Raw genomic sequence first — 18,578 nt, 5'->3', positions numbered from 1 at the left:
GAAACACATCAGGCAAGAAGGGAATGGAATGAAATATACAAAGTCATGCAAAGGAAGGGTCTGGATCAAAGAATACTGTACCCAGCGAGGCTATCAATCAAAATTGAGGGTCAAATCAGGAGCTTCACAGACAAAAACGGTCTACGGGAGTTTATTACAACCAAACCAGCAATGCAAGAAATGCTAAAGGGTCTGCTGTAAATAGAAAAAACAGGAAACAAAGAAGGAACGCAGCGGTAAAGAACAAAAATGGCGACTAACAAGTTTCTATCAATAATAACTTTAAATGTAAATGGATTAAATTCCCCAGTCAAAGGCATAGGGTAAATGAGTGGATAAGAAAACATGACCCATATATCTGGTGTCTACAGGAAACCCACCTCAGAAAAAAAGACGCACACAGACTGATGGTGAAGGGATGGAAAAAGGTTTTTCAGGCCAATGGAAGTAAAAAAAAGCCGGGTAGCAATACTTATATCTGACAAATTAGATCTCAAAGTGAAGGACATAAAAAGAGATAAAGAAGGCCACTTCATAATAGTAAAGGGAACAGTCCAACAAGAAGAAATAACTCTGGTAAATATATATGCACCCAATATAGGAGCACCCAAATACGTAAGAAATCTTCTGGAGGAGATCAAGGGAGAGATTGACAGCAATACAATCATAGTAGGGGACCTTAACACCCCATTATCTCCACTGGACAAATCCTCTAAACAGAAACTCAGCAAAGAAACATCAATCCTAAATGACTCACTAGATCAGATGGAATTAATTGACATCTTCAGAACATTTCACCCCAAAGCCACAGAATATACATTCTCCTCAGGTGCACATTTGTCATCTTCAAAGATAGACCATATATTGGGTCACAGACAAAGTCTCTTCAAATTCAAGAAAATTGAAATCATATCAAGTATCTTCTCAGACCACAAAGGCATAAAACTGGAAATCAACTACAACAAAAACAATCCAAAAAAATCAAACACATGGAGACTAAATAGCATGCTATTAAACAATGACTGGGTCACCAGTGAGATCAAAGAAGAAATAAAAAACATCATGGCAACAAATGACAATGAAAACACAACAATCCAAAACCTATGGGACACAGCAAAAGCAGTCTTGAGAGGGAAGTTCATAGCTCTACAAGCCTACTGCAAGAAACAAGAAACAATGAGAATAAATGACCTAACTCTACAACTCGAAGAATTAGAAAGAGAGCAACAAAAAAAGCCCACTGTAAGCAGAAGGAAGGAAATAACAAAGATCAGAGCGGAGATAAACGACATAGAGACCAAAAAAACAATACAAAAGATCAACAAAACCAAGAGCTGGTTCTTTGAAAGGATAAACAAGATTGATACACCTCTATCCAGGCTCACCAAGAAACAAAGAGAGAGGACCCAAATAAACAAAATCAGAAATGAAAGAGGAGAAATAACAACAGACCCCATAGAAATACAAAGGATTGTTAGAAAATACTACGAACAACTCTACTCCAACACACCAGACAACCTGGAGGAAGTGGACATATTCCTAGAAAAATACAACCTTCCAAAACTTAATCAGGAAGAATCTAAAAATCTCAATAGGCCAATAACTATGGAGGAAATTGAAGCAGTAATCAAAAAGCTTCCAGCAAACAAAAGCCTGGGGCCAGATGGCTTCACAGGGGAGTTTTACCAAACATTCAAGGAAGACCTAAAACTTACTCTCCTCAGACTATGTCAAAAGATCCAAGAGGAAGGAACACTTCCCAGCTCATTCTATGAAGCCAACATTACCCTAATCCCAAAACCAGATAAAGACAATACAATGAAAGAGAATTATAGGCCAATATCCATCATGAACATAGATGCCAAAATCCTCAACAAAATCCTAGCAAATCGGATGCAGCAGTACATCAAAAAGATCATACACCATGACCAAGTAGGATTTATCCCAGGGATGCAAGGATGGTACAATATCCACAAATCAATAAATGTGATACATCACATAAACAAATTGAGAAAGAAAAACCACATAGTCATATCAATTGATGCGGAAAAGGCATTTGACAAAATCCAACACCCTTGATTAAAACTCTCAGCAAGATAGGAATTGAGGGATCATACCTCAACATAATAAAAGCCATATATGACAAACCCACAGCCAACATCATAATCAATAGGCAAAAACTATAACCATTCCCCCTAAAAACAGGAGCAAGACAGGGATGCCCCCTCTCACCACTCCTGTTCAACATAGTACTGGAAGTACTAGCCATTGCGATCACACACGAAGAAGAAATAAAAGGCATCCAGATTGGGAAAGAAGAAGTAAAACTGTCCTTATTTGCAGATGACATGATACTGTACATAGAGAACCCTAAAGACTCCATCAAAAAATTATTAGACTTAATAAATGAATTCGACCATGTAGCAGGATACAAAATTAATGCTAAGAAATCCATGGCATTTCTTTACACCAATAGTGAACTTACAGAAAGTGAAACTACAGAAGCAATCCCATTTACCATTGCACCAAAAAAACTAAAATACCTAGGAATAAACTTAACTAAGGAGGTAAAAGACTTATATGCCAAAAACTACAGGACACTGAAAAAAGAGATAGAGGAAGACATAAACAGATGGAAGAACATACTGTGTTCATGGATTGGTAGAATCAACATCATCAAAATGTCCATACTACCCAAAGCAATCTATAGATTCAATGCAATCCCCATTAAATTACCAACAGCATATTTCACAAATCTAGAACGAACATTCCAAAAATTCATCTGGAATGAAAAAAGACCCTGAATAGTTGCAGCAATCCTGAGAAAGAAGAACAAAGTAGGTGGGATCTCAATACCAGATATCAAACTGTATTACAAAGCCACTGTTCTTAAAACAGCTTGGTACTGGCACAAGAACAGACATATAGATCAATGGAATAGAATAGAGACCCCAGAAATCGACCCAAACCACTATGCCCAATTAATATTCGACAAAGGAGGCAAGAGCATACAATGGAGTCAAGACAGTCTCTTCAATAAATGGTGTTGGGAAAATTGGACAGATACATGCAAAAAGATGAAACTAGACCACCAACTCACACCATACACAAAAATAAACTCAAAATGGATAAAAGACTTAAACGTAAGACGGGAAACCATAAAAATACTAGAGGAATCCACCTTGTCCAGAAATCAAACCAGTGACCTTTTAGTATACAGGACAGTGCTCAACCAACTGAGCCACACTAGCAAGGGCTATAAATAATCTTTTTTTTTTTTTTTAGAAGTACTGTATGGTAAACTTTGAGGGGTATAAAAATATGTCAGACAGCCTTAGCCAGTGTGGCTCAATTGGTTGGGGTATCCTCCTGTGCACCAAACGGTTTCAGGTTCATTCCTGGTCGAGCCTAATACCTAGGTTGTGGATTTGATCCCCAGTCAGGTGCTCACGGGAGGCAAGCAATAGTTGTTTCTCTCTCACATAGATGTTTCTCTTTTTCTTTCCCTCTATAAAATAAAGAAAAAAAGACAAGTTATCCTGGATTGCAGCATATAACTCTTCAGCATTTACATTCTTTTCTCTCCTAACATTCCCAGTTAGTTAATACTGAGCAGTAAACCCATGCAGACTTTTTCACTGACAAGGAAATGGTGTAACTGTTCACAGCTGTTGCTGCAGAGGTCAGCTGCAGCTCCCTCAGACTCCGGATCAAATTTGAGTTAATATCATTAGACTGCCTCTGCCCAAGATAATAAAATTTTAAGTCCTGTGTGTCAGGAGGACATGTGTGCAAGTACTTGAAGAAGTTTGTTTAAAGTATTTCCTTTTCAAAAAGCAGGAATTTCAAGAAGCAGGAGAGTAGGACCAGGATAGTATACTGGGGAATTTAGTTCAGTTTATTCCCCTGAGAAATTTTAGTTTTATTCAGTGGCCTGGTTGTCGCATACAATAGTGACTCTTACAGAAAATATGAAACTGGAGAAATGAAGAAATTCATTTGCTATTTGTACTTTATTGGGTATAGGTGTAAAAGTAGGCAACTGATACTAGGAAAAAGACAATTCTGCTTTATTAAGCTGAAGTGAATCCTGTCTCTTTCTATAGTTTGAAATGTTGATTTTTGTTATAATTATTTTGTTTAGAAAAGTTAGTTGTACAGATTTTGCCATTAAGAACAACATTTTCATATCTCTCATCTCCATTCTCAAGGCTCCTTCAGGCCAGAGCAATATTGCTTATCTCTGATATATCCAGTGCCAGGCTGATAAATATTTATTTAGTTGGCTAGTTAAGTAATTTTGCCTTTTAATACAGGTGATTTTAACTAACAGTAGGTTTTTTTAATTGATTTTTTTACAGAGAGGAAGGGAGAGGGATAGAGAGTTAGAAACATCGATGAGAGAGAAACATAGATCACCTGCCTCCTGCACACTCCCTACTGGGTATGTGTCTGCAACCAAGGTACATGCCCTTGACCGGAATCGAACCTGGGACCCTTGAGTCTGCAGGCCAACGCTCTATCCACTGAGCCAAACCAATTTGGGCAATTAACAGTAGTTTTACATACACACACACACACAGGCCTACATTCTATATTCTGCTGCTTCTAACTTCAGAGACTTGAGAATGGGAATATTTTTTGCTACAGCAATTTAAAAGTTGTAGCATTAAGAGCAGAAATCATCCTAAATTGAGTGGGAATTGAAAGGAATTGTAATATTAGGGGCTATGCTTCAGTTTGGATAGTTTTATTGCTATGTTGTATCTAATCTGTTGATAAATCCAACCAGTGAATTTTTATGTCTGATACTGTATATTCCAGCTCTATAATTTCCACTTGATTTCTTTTATAGCTTCCATTTATCTCTTCTGAACTGTGCTTTCTTTTAAATCTTTAAATACACATATTGTAGCTGTTTCAAAGTCTGCTACTTCTAGCACCTGTATGAGTTATGGTCTATTTTTATTGACTGCTTTTCCTTCTAATTATTCAGTTTTCTTATTAAAAAGATATCAGGTAAAACTGAGGACAGAGGAGATGGTACTGGAAGTTTGAAGAGAGAGAACATATGAGATGGTTGTCTAAGAGAGTGGGAAAGTAAATAGACTGGGAATACATAAAATGTTCTTTTCCTGAAGAAACTGAAATTAAGAAAGAAAAAAAAAACCTGTGGTGCCCTGACCGCTCATTGGTTAGAGGGTTGTTCTAATACTCCAAGTATGTCCTCTTGGGGTTGTTCAAGGATTAAACAAAATAATGTATGTTACAAGAACTAGCACAATGTCTGATTTATAGCATTTCTATTAAATAATTTTAAGTATTTGAGAAAATAATTATAGGCATTCAGTGCTATGTATAAACACCAAGTGCTATGGAAACATTTAGGAAGGGGAACATCTCACTTGTTTTGGGAGATTAGAGAAGGCTTTCCCTGAGTTATTGATTTTTCAAATGAATCTAAAGCAGCCGTGGGCAAACTCCGGCCCGCGGGCCGGATCCGGCCAGTTTGAAATGAATAAAACTAAAAAAAAAAAGACCGTACCCTTTTATGTAATGATGTTTACTTTGAATTTACATTAGTTCACACAAACACTCCATCCATGCTTTTGTTCCGGCCCTCCGGTCCAGTTTAAGAACCCATTGTGGCCCTCGAGTCAAAAAGTTTGCCCACCCCTGATCTAAAGAGTGAATTGACTGTTAGCCAGAAAAAGAGAGAGTAGGGTACAGGAGATCATCCTACTCAGAGAGCTCAGTGTTTGAAGACAGGTTGGACAGAGCAATGCATGTTCTATGCAAATGAAGATACTGAACTGACCTTAAGGAGCAATATTGAGGACTGCAAAACAAAAATTCTGATTTTTCTACAAAAATCATTAAAGCAGAATTGCCTGTTTGAGACTTTTCATATCGACAGTACTTTTAAGTTTAATGTCTGAGGCAGTATTAATCCCATGACCACACATGAAAAATTTGTTAAAATGCTTTGTTAGAGAATGTAGTTGCAACTTGCAGACTCTAAAGATTCTAATATTCGGCTAGAGTTCCATTTTTCTCTTTTGCATTCTTACAAAGAAATCACTGCCCTCCCCCACCCCCAGAATAAATTTGAGATAATTCAGCTCTGTCAGAGCTGTGCTAACCTCTGTCATCCAACTGTTCTGGTTATAATATTTTCCTTCCCTTTCCTTTCTCTCTCCTATTCTATTTTCTCAAACCTTCAAAAAAAGAGTTGAGAGGGGGAGAAAAATCATCTCTCTTTTCATATTGATATTTAAGGTAGAGTAAATGTGGTTATAAAAGCATCAATCAACACAGCACTAACTTTCCAAGCCAAGTATTTGGGTTGGAACTCATGTCTCCCCAACTGCTTAAAAACAGGAAGTATTTCTGTTAAGTGGTAGGTAGTTCCCTATGGCTATATTTTTGAACAATAAAACAAGTTCTGCAGTTTCATACATAGGGGCCAAATACTTGCATATACACATATATACATATATGCAAAATGGGTTTGCATTGTGAATGTACACACACACATAAACCAGTAAATATAAATATATATTAAAATACCTTCAAAGGCTTTAAACATAGAATCTCTTTCAAAAGCCAGCCCAGGCACATCTTATTCAACAATTCAAGCAAAGCCCTGGGAGCTGTCAGGAACAGTCTATAGGTTTGGGCTCAGTGATTAATTGCCTGAGGAATCTGGTTCTATATTCCATTACATATAATTGTTCTCTTGTCTAAAGGTGTTTATTAAGCTTCAATTTTAAATGGGGGGAAATACACATATAACTTCCATTTCTGGTGTTTAGCCCTTCTTACAAGAAAGAGGAGAACTAATTGATGTTTCTATCTCTCTATCCTTCTCCCTTCCTCTCTGAAATCAATAAAAATTTTAAAAGAAAGAGGAGAACTAATACAATTCACTAACAAAGTCAGGTTTACAGTCATTTCCCCCCGGTTTTTACTAAAACTTTACTAATATTTTCTTTTGCCTAGAAATGTGTCATGGGATGGCAGTATGGAGTAATGGAGTATAGCTTCATTGTTGAGATCTGGGAGTGTAGAATGGACCCTGTTTCTCATTCCAGCTTTACCACTAATGCCACTCTGATTGATGACAGCTACTTAACCTCCTATAAAGTGGGTAGAAGAATATCTCCTGAGTGTTCTTGTAAGGATTGCACAAATTGCCATAGTAAAGCACTTGTCACAATTTTGAACATATCATAGGAGCTCAGTACCTTATCATTACTAAGTTCTGCTTAACCATGTATGACTTGACATGAATTGAACCTCTCTGGACCTCACTCTTCTCAGCAAATGTAGGAGTTTAAAAATGGAGGAAATCCTGTAATAATAGTATCCTGTGATTCTCTAGTTCTCTTCATGTCAAATTAAGAAAAAATATCTTTGCTTTAGATAAAAATGATTCTTGCCCTCAGGACTGACAGAGTAAGACCCTGGCTTGTGTTTACAATGTAGTCTTTGTTTTACTTTGTGAGTATCTAGTAAGGTGTTTTCTGGTGCAGAGCTAAAGTAGACTCGAGTGAAACCACCAAGGGTCCAGTCCTGGCTTCGCCACTTACTGTGCGACTTTGGGCAGGTTACCTAACCTCTCTGTACTTCAGTTTGGTTATTTGTTATCTGTGACACGTTACATTTTGATAAACTGTTGTTTATTTGGAAAAATATATATCCCTTGAATAACTTAAAGTCCAGTGAACCATTAGGACATGAGAACAAATATTATGGTCTATGTAATATGTGCGGTAGATGTGTGAACTGTGTTTAGAAGTAATATAGAGGGGAAAATAAATATTCTTTTGTTTTATGCAGATGTGATTTGAAGGAAGAGCTAAAATTTGCCTGGAATGCATGGCAGAGGGTTGGGTGGAGTGATGTTCAGACAGAAATCAGAATGTGCAGAGAGCCACAGGGGTAGAAAGGGTGTGCTTTCAGGGAATTAAAGGGAGTTCTGTGTTGGTAGAACATACAGTGCACTGAGACGTCGAACGCTAGGAGAGGATCCTGGAGCAATAAGCAGGGGACAAGATAGTTCCTTCCCCCACCACCACTCTGAGCCTCTACCCCTGCTCAGAACCTATGAGTTTATTTATATTTAAGTGTTATAAAAATCAATGTACAAGGTGTGGCAAAAGTAGGCTGACAATTGTGAGTATAAGAAACATGAATTTATTCTTGCATTATTATGTATTAATTATTGTATTTTCCATATGAACAACAGTAAATCTCCGTTTGCTTCACCCTATCTACATGTAAGGAAGCCCCCTCCTACCTCATGAAGAACTTTTTAAAGCAAATTCTATAGAGATACTTGAAAGATTAATTGCAATGTTTTCTGCTTTCCTCTTATCAAAAAGCAGATTCACTGTTTATAAGAGGAAGAATTAGGATTAGTTCTAGATAAATACTGTTTTGGCTTTGGAAAAGGGCCCTTTATTTATTTTTGTATTTAAGTATAGTTATATTAGTTTCAGGTGTACAATAAATTGAAGTGGATGAAGAATATATAATTCTAGCAAAAGAACTTTGGAGTGTGTGTGTGTGTGTGTGTTGAATTGTTTTCTTCACCTTTTTGTGCTCATCATCAAGCGCTGCCATTTATTGTGGCCCAGCGTCCTCAACAGCTGTCATGCAATGTGCCAAGTCTTTTCTTGCTCAGCGCCACAGGCTGTTACAGAGCTGAGCAAGCCCCACGTTAGACAGGTAGCCTACAGACTGATGGATTGGTTTGTGTTAACACAAACACAGGCTCAGGTGTTGTTATACAGAAACCCTTTTTTATTTTTTTATTATTTATTTGATTTCTTTTTACAATTAAATTTATTGGGATGAAATTGGTCAACATGATCATATAGGTTTTGGGTGTGGGTTTCTATGTTACAAGATCTTTATATTGTACTGTGTGCCTACCACCCAGTCAAATCTCCTGTCACCTCACTTCCCCTGTCCTTTTCCTTCTGGCAAACATACTGCTGATTATGTTCACGAGATAAACCCTTTTTTAAAGAATTATTTTGCAAAGGACAAAGAACATTGTAACTCTAGCATCTAATCTTGTGCCTGGCACATAGGAGATACTTGCAGATGCTTACAGAATTGAACTTCTCTGTGAATCTTGAACAGAGCACTGAAAACTCCCTCAATTCCAGGAATAACTGAGTATCTCAGTAGTTATAATACAATTGGAAATGTTGTTTAAAAAGACTTTCCAGCAGTTGCAAAATATAATCATGGTATATGGTAAGATCCAGATTTTTGGCAAGAATCATTCTCTTTGCAGAATACAAATACAAATATATCTAAAAGAAACCCTGCTTTATCTTTTATCTTCCTTTGCTGCGGAGAGGCATTGTCAATAAGTTGAACACTTTGGGCAGATCTACTTCAAAGATATCCCTTAAATCATCCTTTTCAGGCTCACTGCCTCTGTTATATTCGTGTTCTAATTTAAAGCTGAAGGTTGTCCTAGCTTTCTTTTTTTTTTTTTTTAATTTATTGGGGTGACATCTATACTAACAAAAGGGTAATATGTTAATTAGATCGGACATCCTTCTGGACAAAGCCATGGTGGTGGGGGCCGAAGCAGAGGTAGTTAGGGGTGATCAGGCTGGCAGAGGAGAGCAGTTAAGGGTACCAGGTCAGCAGGGGAGAGCAGTTAGGGGCAACCAGGCCAGCAGGGGAGAGCAGTTAGGGGTGAGCAGGCTGTCAGGGGAGAGCGGTTAGGGGTGACCAGCAGGCAGGCAGAGTGGTTTGGGGCAGTCAGGCAGGCAGGCAGGTGAGCGGTTAGGAGCCAGCAGTCCTGGATTGCAAGAGGGATGTCCGACTGCCAGTTTAGGCCCAATCCCTGTCAGTCATACAGTCCCTGAGGGGTCCCGGATTGGAGAGGGTACAGGCCTGGTTGAGGGATAGACTCCTCTCCCCCCCCCCCCCCCCAGTGCACAAATTTCATGCACCAGGCCTCTAGTTGGTTAATAATATCATATAGGTTTCAATTGTACATTTCTGTGATACATGATCTGTATATTTCATTGTGTGCCCACCACCCAAAATCAAACCATCTTTGTCACCATCTATCTGGGCCCCTTTACCCTAGCTTTCTTTTTTTAAACAAATTTTTTTAAATAGATTTTTATTGATTTCAGAGAGGAAGGAAGAGGGAGAGATAGAAACATCAATGATGAGAGAGAATCATTGATCAGCTGCCTCCTGCACACCCCTTACTGGGGTCGAGCCCACAACCTGGGCACGTGCCCTTGACTGGAATCGAACCTGGGACCCTGGTCAAACATGGGACCCTTCAGTCTATAGGCTGACGCTCTATCCACTGAGCCAAACCAGCTAGGGCTACCCTAGCTTTCTAACTGGACGTTCCACTTCATTCTTGTGCCACCTACACTGCTTCAGAATTGTTTATTTTCTTAAACAGAAAATCGGGCCTGTCCTTCACCTGATTAGAAACCTCCACAATTTCCTATGGACCATGAGACAAAGACCCAAGACCTTGGAATTCCCCACCATATATAAAATAACTGGACCTGGGTCTTTTATTTTACTTCATTTCATTTACCTCCATGTGCCCATGTTTCAAGAATCCTCCACCAGTGATTCCCAACCCTTTTCATGACCTGTCACATATGGAATACTAACCAGAAAAGGTTGCTGTCCGACTATGAGAGCCTCTGGCCTCTCTGGGCTTCTGGAGCTCCGGAGAGCTGAGGGAAGCAATGTCCCAGCACACCTGTGATCCATCCAGGTGCTGCCTCCTAAGGTTGGTCTCCCAGTGTGACTATGTAAACCTTTGCCTGCCCAGGAATGGTTAGTGCATTGCTGCCCCTTTAGTTCTTTGTACATAGTATTCCCTCTACCTTTGCCCAATGTCTCAGTCTGGTAAATTTCCTTCTTATCTCTCAAGGCCCAGCTCATTTGGATCAGGGAAAGGTTTCTAGATTTTTTTAAAGACATTTGAAATTCCTTGTTTCCAAAGTCTTAAATTAGTTCATCTCACCTCTTGGAAATTCTCACTTTTTATTTTCTAAACCAGTTAAATAACTTAATTTTAAGGTTAGACAGTTACCTACTGCACTAATAATAATTTTATAATTTTTAAAAATACAAGTAAAATTCTCATTCCTTGGCTTTTTGGAAACCAGTTCATTACTCCATATATTCCATGATATCAAATATACCCATTTCCAAAGGGTTACTTATTTAAAGGATGATGTGTGTAGTACAAATTATATTATTACTACTTACTCAGTTATACTATAAAATTAAAAGATCTCAAATGATTTTTGTGTGAAAAGGTTTACTAAGCTAAAAGCTGTAAGAGAAGAATTACAAAAGTTAGTTTCCTTGTTTAACAGAGCCTATTGCTTAAGAGTAATTTAGCTTGATCTCTGACAGCATCCTCACTTAATTATTTCTGCCTTTCTAAAAACGTTTTATGTATGCATTAGGTAAATATTGCTGGGTTTAGCTCATTAAATGATTGGCCTTCAGTATTGGAGCATCCATCAGGTTGCAATTTGATTTTCTCCTCACCCTGAAATTCTTAAAGTAGAAATTATCATGTACTTTTTCATCTTTTTTACTACTATCTTAGCCTGTTGGTTAAAACTTACTGCATTTAACTCTTTGTTGACTTTTCTTCACTTTTAATGTGTTCTTAAAGGTAAGGACCAAGTCATGTGCTTTTTTTGTATAGCTAATAGTGCTTTGCACACAAAAAAGTTGATCAGTTGATATTTCTAGTTACTTTTAAATATGTGGATATTATAGGATTTTTTTCAAATTTTATTTTTGAAATATTTTTCAAATATTATTCAAATTTTATATAAAACCTGTTTCTGTTTTCTAATATCTGTTCAACAGATAATTCCTCCAACTTAAGTACAATTTATATTCTTTTTCATTAACCCAAAAGTAATACTAATATAACGAAGAGTGTTCCTTACCTACCAGGGCTTACATGATTTTTACTATATGTTACTTATTTTATTCTAAAGCTAATCTCCCTTCAGTTTAATTAAACTTTTAGAGATTACTAATTTATATAAAAGACATTATGAAATTGTATTCCTGAAACATTGAGGATTTAAGGCTTAAAAGATAGCAGCTAAATTGAAATAAGCCAGATAGAGAAAATCAAATACTATATGGTATCACTTATATGTGAAATCTTAAAAATAAGATAAAAAGGCCAGTTTTATAAAAACAATAGAATGATGGTTGCCAGGAGCCATAGGAAGTGGGAAATGGAGACATGTTGGTCAAAGAGTACAAATTTTTAGTTATGAGTAAGTTCTGAGGATTGAATGTTCAACATAGTGACTATAGTTGATAACATGGTGTTGCGTCCTTGAAATGTGCTGAGAGTAGATCTCATATTTTCACCACACAAAAAAGAGTTAAATATGTTGGCCATGTAATTATCTTGATCTTGATAGTCATTTTACAATGTGTATATGTATCAGATCATCACATTGTACACCTTAAATATGTACAGTTATATGTATCAATTCCTCAATAAAACTGGAAATAGATAAATAAATATTTTAAAAGTTAGCAGCTAATGTCGAAGATGTGAAACATTTCTAGACATCAACTATGTCCATCTATATGCTGAGTGATCTGGATCAACAGCATGTAGAGATTTAATAAATACAGGTGTGTTCTACGGCTTCCTCTCTTAGTGATCTCTCGATCAGATTTCTGTTGAAAAGAGGGAGCAGTTAACTAGCATTCCCTGTATTCATAGGGCTCAGTCAAGTGCTAGGGATAAGTACCATAAATAGGAACAATAATAGTGATGATGACATGTAAAGTGAAGCATACATGCCATGTGCCAAACACTGTGCTCAACACTTTATATAGGTTATATCATTCAATTTATACATTCATCCTCTGAGTAAATACTAGGAGTGTTAAGGATTTTAATTACCAGTAGGTTTAAATGATTTATCTGAGAAAAAAAAAAAGAAATAAAAAACAAACAAAAAATAAATAAATAAAAATAAATGATTTGTCTAGACAATAGCTAATAAATAGTGGAGCTAGAATTTTAACCCAGTTTAATTTTAACCCCTTCAGTCAATTATTTTGCCCTTGCTTTTAACCTGTATGCCATATTACAAGTTACATACTTGAAAGAGTCATAGAAGTTTATATAAAAGAGAAAACGATTAAGCTGAGACTTGAACAAGAGGAGGAGCTTGCCGGATAGCTAAGAAGATAAAATATCATTCTGAGCAGAGAAAAGGATATGTGAGGCAAGGAGGTGGAAGATATCCTAATGGGTTTGCCAATTGAGTGGTTAGGTGCACTGGGAGCCATAGGTTGAGAAAGAAGTAGCTGCAGATCAGGTCGGAAAGTTACACCAAAATTAGGCAGGCTCAAAGTACCATGCTTGAATTTGACTTTTCTCCTTGAGGGTGCCATTCATTAATGGTTAGAAAATAGGAAGTTACAGCATTTTCAGTTAGAATGATCACTTTAGCAGTGATGCGGACAGAGGGAGGGAGAAGAAGGAAAGAATAAAGCTGCAGGCAGAAAAATATCTAGCCATGGCAGCTAAAATATTTTAAATGGGATTGCCTTGGCTTGACTTTGTTGAGTAAACATTTACTGAGTGCCTTGTCTGCGCCATTGCTGAGTTTACAGTGTGGAATAAAACAATATATACCCTTCCATTACATATAGCCTACAATCTGGTGGGAAAGTCATGCGTTAAAGAAACACAAGTATATAATAAAGAAGATGGAGAATAAATGAACGTTTCAAAAAGGGTATCATGAACCACACATGTTAATCAGTTGAATTTAGTAGGAGAGAGAGATGCCTAGAATAAGTTAAAGGTTTCTTTGAAATAAGTCAGAACTGTTACCAAGGATTCACCTTTCTCCCCAGTTTCTGGAACTATTTTCTCTATGAATCATGAGCAAAATATAAAGACTCAGTGCTGCTTTTCTTTTTAGAGGAAGATACTCCCCACACTTACATACACACCCTGTTGATCATTTTAAATGAATGACAGCCATAGGACCTGCTTTTTCAGTGTCTGTTTTAATACTTTGGTCTGAACAAGTATTTCTATGCTAATTAAATTAGATTTGAACATTGATAGAATATGAAATTACAGGTATTAAATTTCAGAATCTCTTAAAACAAGCCCCGTAACTGTGGTATATGGTTGGATCAATAAGAATCCTGAATGTGAAATACCAGAAATGCTTTTGAATTCTTTTTTGTGAAGGTCAGAAGCAAAAAAAGTTAATAGTATTCGTTCAATTAATTAGTACAATTAGATAAATAGAACACTTTTCAGTAATGACCATGTGATATAAGCTGTGGGCATGACATTGGGTAAGATACTGCATTGGAGTCTTAGAATTGGGGCTGGAAGGTCATCAAATGCTTCGCTTTCTTAGTCTGGGGTGCACGAGCAGATTTCAGGTGAACTCCATGGAATTATTTATAAAATTGTGTGAAGACGTTTTGTCATCTGTGTAATTTAAGGGTAATTCTTGTCAGATGCACATAGGCTTCTCTTATTAAAAAGCCATCTTCATTTTCACACATGAGGAACAGGCTGATAGAGGTCTTGAATAAGTTCTCTTGAAAAGGCAGTTTTCCTTATTATTTTTTTAGAGTTTTCATGTAGAGGCCACAGTATCTGTGATCTTGGGCCAGAGGGGTCAGAGTATTAGGAAGCCTTGGCTTTGTTTCTCATTGAGAGCTGTCTTGTGGTGATTTTAAAATAACAGAATCTGCCATCATTCAGAACCTGCCATCATCCTTCCACCCTAATATCTCAGGGCAGTATTTTAAAAGAAATTCTAGGAAGGCTGTTAATTCATTTAGGGTTCTACAGGAAGGAAAGCTCTGTTTTTAAGCTCACTTTCACTGGCAAGATCGGGCCAGAAAAAGCTTAGCTGGCTGTTGGCCCAGACAACATTATGGTCATTGAAGTGTGCTTAGCCTTGCACTGTCCAGGTACCAGGGGGAAAAGCACAGATGCATGCTGAGTGTTGTTCCAGTGACTTAGCTACATCCTTTGCTGTGTTGTTCTTTCAGCTATGAGAAAGGGAAGTTTAAATGACCCAGAGTATGACTTTTTCTAGAAGGGTGAGAAGGATAACTTCAACTTGATTAAAAAAAATAAACCAAGTTATTCACAGCTGTATCCCAAGCCACTAAAACAAGGTTTAGCACATAGTAGATGTATAATACTTTTTTTGATGACATAATTATTCACATTTATTTTGTTATCCATGTCATATTTCAGAATAAGAACATTTTTCATTTGTCCATTGATAGAATTGCATATTGTACTGAAGGATAGTAAAGTACTAGTTAAAAAGGACTGATTCAACTTTGAGACTCCTGATTTCAGCCCACTTTTCTGCCATTTATTGTGTGATCTTGGGCCTCATTATCTTTTTCCTAATGGAGTATGATAATATCTACTTCACAGGATTTGGAGAACTATTAAGTGAAATATAGTATGTGAGAAGTGCTTGATAGATTCTTAAGGGCTATTTAATATTAATGTTATTTGTCTTAGATAACATTTTTAATAATTTGAAAATATGTATTTACTGGAGTCATTCTAATTTCCTGAATCATGCATTTGCTTTAGGTGGGAAGCTGTGATCCCCATGACTGAATTCTGTGACATTGTATATTTCAAGGAAGCCAATCATGTGTCACTTCCTCCCAATGGACTGATGCTAGGGTTGGGGAAGAGTCTACAAATAATTAAAGCATTTATCTTTTAAACATAGGGAATATATTTACTACATATTTGTTAGTTGACTTGCTTGCTATTTTTGTTTATAACTTAAAAATTAACAGTTATCTGGTAGACACTCATCATGTTCTAGGTATTGTAATATGTGCAAAACCTGTACAATAGCATTTTCCAAAATGAGAATGGAATATTAGTTTTTGAGATGTTCTATGATTAGAATTTTGGAATTTGGGATAGAATTTCTATAGACTACTGCAGTCCTCTCCTGCAGATTTTTCATATCCAATCTATTTGGAATTCTAAACATGACATAAGATAAATTTAAAAATAAAAAATAAAGATAATTCTTCCTGGATTTATATATTTCTAATTTTTCTCTTTCTTTTATAGGCACACTAATGTTAGGATGATAAAATTGTCAATAAATACTATTTCTCACACCTATTTCTAAGCTACCAGCTAGCCTGCCACAAATAGATTACCCTATTTCTAAGCTAACCAGCTAGCCTGCCACAATGTCATGGAGACTGGCAAAAGACATGAAACTCTTGGGTCAGAGACAGCAGACAATTTATCGTGTTCCCTAAGAACTAATTTCCACAGAGCAATTATATTAGGTTTTGATGTTTGCATTTTCTGTAATGTTTTATGTATGGTCCCAGGTATATTTTCAGGGTCTTGTGTTTTGGTTTTCTTTTTTCTTCTTCTTTTCTTTTGTTTGTTTAATTAGAAGTTGTCCATGCCTAGTTCTTACTTTCCTTAGTTTCGGTATTTACTTCTATGACATCTTCTTTCTGTATACTTCACTCTAAAAAGGGTATATATAGAAATGTGCTATTTTTAACTATTTATAAGTGAGTGTCTCTTAAAGCTTCAGGAAATGCCATTTCTGATTATGCCAGCAACAAGAGTAATTTTTTGGAGGTGGAAGAAGGCTACATTTTGGGAGTGTTTCATTTACAAAGATCTTCATTTGTTCCTGAATATTCAATTTTCTATCTTATGTCATTTTCCTTCAATCTGAATATCTTTCTTTAGCATTTTCTGTGGTGGTTTTCTTTGTCTGACAATGACTTAATTTTTTTTTTTTCATTATTGAAGGATATTTCCACTGGGAATAGAATTCTAGGGTGACGTTTTTTGTTCTCCCAGCACTTTGAAGATGTTGTTCCACTGGTTTCTGCTCTCCACTGTTTTTTATCTTTGGTTTTCAGTAGTTGAACTATGATAATATTTTTAATCATTTGAAAATATGTTTACTGGAGTCATTGGTACTAAGAAATAGCATAAGATAGATATAGGTGAAATTGGGATAAAAGTTCTCATCCTTTTCCTTGGACACTTTTCAAGTGGATGTGGTCAGGTGTGGTTTTCTTTGTATTTAATATGCTTGAGATTAACTGAGCTTCTTAATTATGTAAATTTGTTTATTTACCAGTTTGAGGAAAGTTTTGGCTCTTCTCTCATGAAATATTTTTCTGCCTCATCTTTTTCCTTTCCTTTTGGGACTCCAATTACATGTATGTTAGACCTTTAGATATTGTCTCTCCTACAAGAGTGATCTTTTAATGTAAATCTTACCTTTTCAACCTTCATACTTAAAACCTGCTAGTAGCTTCTCATTACAAGAAGAATGCCATTCAGACTCTGTACCATGTCTTGTAAAGCCTCTGATCTACCCATAAATATCTGTCTGACCTCATTTCCTATCTCTTTTCCCTCTACTCACTGTTTCTACCACATTGGGATTTTTCTTTCCCAGGAACATACCAGTCATTCTGCCCATTGAACTTGATGTTCTCTTTATCCTGAACGCTCTTCTCCCAGATCTTTGTATGGCTGACTCCTTTGGGTATTTGCATCAGTTACCTCCCCAGAGAGGCTTTCTCTCACTTTCCCAACTAAAAGCTACCCATCCCCTCTACACACACACACACACTTTGACCTGTGTCTCTTTTAATATCTATCTTATGCTATTTCCTAATACCAAGAACAATGTCTGGTATGAAATGCATGCTCAATAAATATTTTATATAGATGAATTTATTAGCTCTAAGATAATTTAGACATTAGCCTCCAATAAGATATGCGGAACATTTATTTGGCTACATCAGTTCTAGAAGTAGTCTTTTATCAGAGCTGTGTTTATTTTAGGACTCTCTGAAGGAGCTTAACTCATATTCTAAGTTACTGCAGGAAGTTACAACGAATGAATATCTTTTGATACAATGAATGCAAGTCATATTTGCATTCCCCTAAAAGACAGTAGTCATCTTTTACTAACCTAACAGTTGCTGAGGAAATATTGCTTTTCTATTTTCAAAAGTAGCCTAAATATTGTTTATTGATTTGAATCTTTAAAATAGATTGTAGAATCTATAGTAGGTGTTTTCTTTTATTTTTTCTAGATATAAACTTTATTTTCTTCTCTGTGTTTTTATTTTTTTAATTTTTTAAATAATTTTTTTCTTTATTGATTAAGGTATTACATATGTGTCCTTATCCCTCCCTTGCCCCCCCCCCCCACTACCCCCGCCTCCACTCATGCCTTCACCCCCTCTGGTGTCTGTGTCCATTGGTTAGGCTTATATGCATACATGTAAGTCCTTTGGTTGTTCTCTCCCCCTTACCCCCACCCTCCCCTACCTTCCCTCTGAGGTTTGATGGTCTAATCGATGCTTCTCTGTCTCTGGATCTGTTTCTGTTCATCAGTTTATGTTGTTCATTATATTCCATAAATGAATGAGATCATGTGATATTTATCTTTCTTTGACTGGCTTATTTCACTTAGCATAATGCT

At 36.5% G+C, this 18,578-nt stretch overlaps 1 protein-coding gene across 1 annotated transcript in view; it reads left to right on the top strand.

Moving 5' to 3' along the window:
- The window catches only part of AFG2A (AFG2 AAA ATPase homolog A), a gene marked incomplete at its 5' end in the record, with an annotated part of 266,725 nt that overhangs the window by 197,528 nt on the left and 50,619 nt on the right, over positions 1-18,578 (top strand). The window lies entirely within an intron of this gene.

The sequence above is a fragment of the Myotis nattereri genome, assembly GCF_964212035.1.
Source record: "Myotis nattereri genome assembly, chromosome: 5".
NCBI classification, from domain to species: domain Eukaryota; kingdom Metazoa; phylum Chordata; class Mammalia; order Chiroptera; family Vespertilionidae; genus Myotis; species Myotis nattereri.
Note: the sequence above shows the minus strand (reverse complement) of the source record. Positions and strands in the feature narration are given on the sequence as shown.